Here is a 6000-nt window from a genome sequence, read left to right as displayed (position 1 = left end):
TTCAACTTGGCAGACTCACCCAGCTGTCCAGCATCACTCATCGCAGATCCTCGCTTGCAGCTGCCAATTAGCATCCAGATTTGAGATATAAGGCTCCCCATCCACGGCTCCTCCTGCTCGCCAGCCAAGTTTCGTCCCGCCGCCTCCACCCTCGCTTTCTCAAGCTCCTCTGGACTCCCCTTTCTTGTCCTCCATGCCACCACCAGGTCTGGGTCATGGGGGAAGACTACCCTAATCTCTCACCCTACGTCGATCATTCAAGCTCACAGTGGTTCTCTGCAAACTCGTCTTCTGCCGGGGCCCGAGCGCCAAAGACCTCTAGTCAATAAAACACAATCATCTCATGTTCTAAACATTTTGGTCAAACCATGACAAATAAACAAATGACATGCATGATCTCATGTAATATTATATATGTAATGTGTTGTGGGTGACTCTCAGCTACTACAACACCACATTTAGCTCAATATCTGTCAGTTTGACAGGGTTATAACCATTTTTGTGTTGCGTAGTTTGGATTTGATGTGGTAGATGTCTTAGATTGGATGACTCTAAAAGTTAATCAGTTAAAGATGTACATTCAGTTATCACTTTCTGAATGTTTTATTAAAATTCATCCAGTGGTTCACAAGATTTTTTGCTAACAGATAACAGTGTTGACTCCAATAGTGATTGCTAAAGTTTAGGGCAAAGGTCTAGTGCAATGAGAAGCACTGGGAGTGTATGTTGTGAATGACTCTCAGCTACCACTACACCAAATTTTAGCTCAGTATCTGTGAAATTCTGTCACAGATCCGTCTGTTCCTGCCACGCCTCTTGCCTCTAGTCATGCCACAGCCAAGTAACTTTCCACTCTCCCAGTCTCAAGCCACGCCCCAGTTTCCATGTCTACGCCATTACCATCATCTGCTTCACCTGTTCAACCCTGTATAAATACTCACAGCTCCCAGTCTCTCATCGCCAGATTATTGAAAGCTCACAGCCTGTAGATGTCCAGCATTCTTTCCACGTCCTTGCCTGATCTTGACCCTTGCCTGTCTCACGACCCACGTCTCTCGCCTGTCCCTTATTGGATACTGCTTCGGACTCTGATCTCTGGTTGCCGACCTCGCTTCGCCTATCTGGACCTCGCCTTTTGGATTCTCCCCTTTTGGATATGGCTTCTGATCTCTGACCCACCGGTAACGACTATCTGCCTGGACCTGGACTTCCCCTCTCGCCTCAGCCCCTTTCAGACAAGCCTGTCTGCACCTAGCTACCAAGCTAAGGAGGACTTACCAGTTCTGGTCCCGTTCCAAGACGGTCACGTGAGTGCGCTGATCAAAGACTCTGATACTGCTCCTAGTCCGTTTATAATAAAATCCTTAAAAATTCGTCTTTGTGTTGCGAGTCTGAATTCTGCCAAGCCCTGCCTTGTCAGAATAATCTGGCCAAAATCTAACATGAATTCAGACGAACAACGCTGGCGTAACAACGTAGACGGAGCCATTTCCGGGTTAGAGGTGAACATGCAGGAAATGATGCGGTTTATCCGTGACCTGTCGAGCAGTAGAGTTAACGCCGTTTCTCAAGTTCCTCCGGCAACTACTCGCTCATTTGTGTCACCACTGCATGAACCAAAGCTCCCTCCACCCGAAAACCTCTCCGGTGAGTCAAAACAGTGCAGACCATTTTTGACACAATGTTAAATTCATTTTCAACTCCAGCCATCGTCGTTCCCGTCTGAGAAAGCCAAGGTTGCTTACGTGGTTTCTTTGTTGTCTGGCAAAGCTAAACTCTGGGGCACAGTCGCTTGGCAACGGGATGCGTTATGTTCTTATGTTTACAAAGACTTTGCTGCAGAACTTCATAGGGTTTTTGACCCGATTGCACCAGAGTGCGAAGCTGCTCGCAGGCTGTTTTCTTTAAAACAAGGGAGAAGAAGCATTACCGAGTTTATTATTGACTTCCACACGCTAGCCGCTGACAGCCAGTGGAATAACTCTGCATTAACGGACGCTTTCTTTCAAGGTTTAAGGGAGGAGATAAAGGACGAGCTGGCTACTCGAGATCGCCCCGCCGGTCTAAGAGAATTAGAGGAGCTGGCTACCCGTATAGACCTCCGACTAACAGAACGCAAACAGGAGAAACAGTGTAACCTGTCTTTCAGGAGTCGCACGACGGATTTCAGACCTTCAGTTTCCCAGGAGTCTAGCAGTACGGCAGGAGCCGTCTCTTTGGAGGAACCAATGCAGATAGGAAGGAATAAATTATCCGTGGAGGAACGCACTAGGCGAAGAACGAGCAACCTCTGTTTTTACTGTGGAGCCAAGGGTCATGCCGTGAGGAATTGCCCAGTAAAAGACCAGGCTCAGTAGGATCCAGGACAGTCCTGCTGAGCCCAGTAAGTAAACATAATTTCTCCTCCATGCTCGTTCTCCCTGCTGAACTGTCTGTCCAGGGTAATAAAACTTCCACTCAGGTGTTTATTGACTCTGGGGCAGATTCCAAATTCATTGACCTGGCTTTTGCTAAGAACCTTGGTATTGAAATAATTACTTCTCATAACGATCATAGAATATATATATAAAATCCTTAAAACTTCGTCTTTGTGTTGCGAGTCTGAATTCTGCCAAGCCCTGCCTTGTCAAATTCACTGAATTTTGGTCTTTTGAAAAGCGATTTCTTTGAAATGACAGGAAGAAACATCTGATATCTTTCTGTGTCTGAAGCTGATAAATGTGAAATGTTTTGTAAATGTGTGAGGCTGACATTGGGCTTACAGTTGTGCAAATCTTTTCCTGCTTGAGTGTAAAGTTTACCAACTGTAGGTATAAAAATGTGCCTCGTCTTCTGCCGGGGCCCGAGCGCCAAAGACCTCTAGCCAATAAAACACTCTAATTGTCTCTATCGCTCTGTGTGAGTCTCTCCAGGTTGAAGTTCTGTAAAGCTCCTTCTTGATTCTGTCCTCCGGTAACAAGCACAAGAATAAGTGTACCTAGTCTTTTGATCAAGGCACTGGTGCTACTTTAGTTGCCATATTTCTGTCTGATAAATGAGCTCCTTCACACCAACCAAAAGGAAGTCGCTGAAAATATTACTCATCTGGGACATGTCCCCCCTGGCCAGTGAACCAATCAATGGCCTGCAGTCTGCTGATGTCAAATATGCAGCATGAGTTTGCCCGCATGGAACCCCTTGTCCTTAGGTTCCAAATATCGAGCCAGAACTAGACCGGACTGCCTAATACCAAGACTCAGAACCTGGGCTGGAATCTGGCCGACACAGGCCAGGCCATTACTGACCTGTTGTCAATAAACTTAAGTAATGCTCTTTCACAGGGATGACTGGTATACATGGGCTAGTAGGGTTAAGCACTCCCTGGTGTTTACAATAAAAATGGTAAAGTACCTAATAAACACAAATTAAAAATATTCTATCACATTTTGTAAAATTTACAACAAAACCAGTGCCAAACAGTCTCGAGAAAACCCCAGTCTTTCCAAAGGGCTAACTTTTCTCAGCCCCGATCACTGAATGTAATTTCATTGTACAGAATGAGTGACAGGCATCTTGTCCTGCCCCCTCGGTTTGCTGCTCATTTGGGCTAATTTAGTTCAGCCCGGTTTCAGCCTAAGGCCACAGGCTTCAGCCAATGAGGGTGGACATACCATAACATGCCTCAAGCATGAGTGTATGTGGCTGTGGTTTGTCAGGGACTGACATAGACCTAATATTGCATGTCTTTGCATGTCTAGCTTTATTTTATTTTATCAGTATGATTAGTAATTGTGTCAAGGTGTGTTGTGCAGTGTTATGCAAAGCTCACTGCGGAAAAAATATTATAGTTGAAACCCTTAATGTAGGGGAATGAAGTATTGGTGGTGAAGTGAAGTGAAATTTATTTATATAGCACTTTTCAGCAACAAGGCGATTCAAAGTGCTTTACAACACAAAAACAACAATTGGGTACATACTCAAATACATCAGGTACAATCAAACATTCTGTTGTTGAAATCCAAACTGCAGCATTTTAATATATATATATATATATATATCACCACCAGTTGCCACTGGTCCTTCAGCTGTTTCTTATTCATACCACTTAGTTTTTGTTTTCTTTTGTTACCACTGGTCCAACTTTTATAAAACATGCTATAAATTTTTAAAAAATATTTTACTTTTTTAAATCATACAGTTATTTAGTTTAAAACATGACATGTTTACAGTTTTATATTGTGAATAAATTATGGGTTTTAGATTGACAAATTATTGCATTCTCTTTTTATTTACATTTTACACCACTTTTTCATAATAGATGTATTAAAATATTATTTATCAATTTAAAAATACTTGCTGAAAGATATTTTTTTGACAGGTTGTCAATGAGAACTGTATCTAAGGTTTTCAAGAAGAATCAAGAAAGATGGCCTCCACTACCCTGCCCTGATCTAATCTGGTTTTGCTGTTCTCTACAAACAAAGCAAAGCAAAAAAAAACAAACAAACAAAAAAATGATTAAAACATGATTATTTAGCTGAAACTGAAAAAAAATTTTTTTTTTTCAGTTTCAGCTAAATAATCATTTATGCCATTTAAGTGTGCTATTTACATTTAGTAAATAGCACACTTAAAATGAAAAACTGTCTGTTCAGAGATATTTTTAAAACTTTTTCCACCACATTTGAATACTAGCATCATCTTTGCAGTTTTCCAAGCACCAGGGGAGATTTTTCTAAAGATATTTTAAAATGTATTTTTATATGACAAGAACATTAAAGGCAGAACAGTTATTCGGGTGTTGTAGTTGTTTCATCAAGTTAAATCATATCACGATACTACTGGTTTCGGGCCTAATGGAGAATGGTAAGGCCTTCACCCACAGGTTCTGTGGTTCTGATAAGTTCTTGGTGGTTCTGTTCAGAAGTTCGGCTGCTGTTTTCTCATCCCGAAGAATGCCGCAGAGTGGAACCAGACACAACTGTCTGATCGCAAAGGAGAGACTTCCAGGACGCACAATCGACTCAAATGCGGATGAAGATGGGCTGTTAACGCGCAGGGAAGGAGGGGGGCAGAACAAAGCAAACCCCCATCGATCACAGAGAGAGAGGCAGAACATCTCGCTCCTTTCAGCGTGTGGAGCCCTGCGGACCCTACTCCTCCTCCTCCTCATCCTCCTTCAGCTGATGCTGACTGAAGCTGCAGCAGCTTCTCGCATAGACTTGCTACAGTCTGCTGGGATTTCTTTATTCTGAGGGCTGTTTCATAGACTGCAGCAGAGGAGAGCCGGACGTTTTAACGCGACAAACCGTGACGGAGTGAGGATCCAGGAGAGTTCGGTTCCACGAAAGGAGGACAGGAACCGAACTTCTACGGATCTCCGCGTTCGGAGCTCCGGGTCTGACTGTTGGAGGTAAGGGCGGATTCTGCGCAGCCTGCTGCAACGGAGCAACACGCAGAAACGCACCCACCGCCCCCCCACACCCATCCACACCGACACACACCTACACACACACACAGTCGTTGTGACCACCACAGTGCGAGAAAACGCGTCATTTCGTGTTTCCATTTGGTCTGCTTCCGATGGAAGAACACACACACACACACACACACACACACACACACACACACACACCCTGTTTCTCAGTGTTGAATCTATGTTAATTCTCGACAAACCTGATTGATCTGATGTTGCGTTTAATGACCTGCTGGAAGAAGGAAATCTGTGGAAGTTGCATCTGTTCTGCAGGTCCGTCTGTCCTGCTGTTTGTTGTTGTTATTGTGACCTCTCTCTTTCAACTGTAAACAGAATGCTGTTAGTTCTCGTTCAGGCCAGACAGGTTCCTTACCGGTTTTCATGTTACACAGTCCAGGGAAAGGGTTTGCAAGCTGTGGTTCTGGAACTACTTGTGGCCCCTCAGACCTTTCTATGCAGTTTTTTGCAGTAAGTGGGGGAATGTCTGCAGCTGAATGACAGTAAGGATCCAGGTGGGCTGGGCTGCTTGTCTTACAGTTTTTGAT

At 43.9% G+C, this 6000-nt stretch overlaps 1 protein-coding gene across 2 annotated transcripts in view; it reads left to right on the top strand.

Annotated features, from left to right (window-relative positions):
- The first annotated feature begins 4908 nt into the window (after positions 1-4908).
- oprl1 (opiate receptor-like 1) overlaps positions 4909-6000 on the top strand; it is a 219432-nt gene continuing 218340 nt past the window's right edge. For both annotated transcript variants that reach the window (XM_017435046.3, XM_017435045.3), the window contains exon 1: positions 4909-5392. The gene's annotated coding sequence lies outside the window, so the exon portion shown is untranslated. The remainder of the gene's footprint in view (positions 5393-6000) is intronic.

The sequence above is a fragment of the Kryptolebias marmoratus genome, linkage group LG8 (assembly GCF_001649575.2).
Source record: "Kryptolebias marmoratus isolate JLee-2015 linkage group LG8, ASM164957v2, whole genome shotgun sequence".
Lineage (NCBI taxonomy): Eukaryota > Metazoa > Chordata > Actinopteri > Cyprinodontiformes > Rivulidae > Kryptolebias > Kryptolebias marmoratus.
The sequence above is the reverse complement of the archived record's forward strand: the minus strand, read 5'-3'. Positions and strand labels throughout refer to the sequence as shown.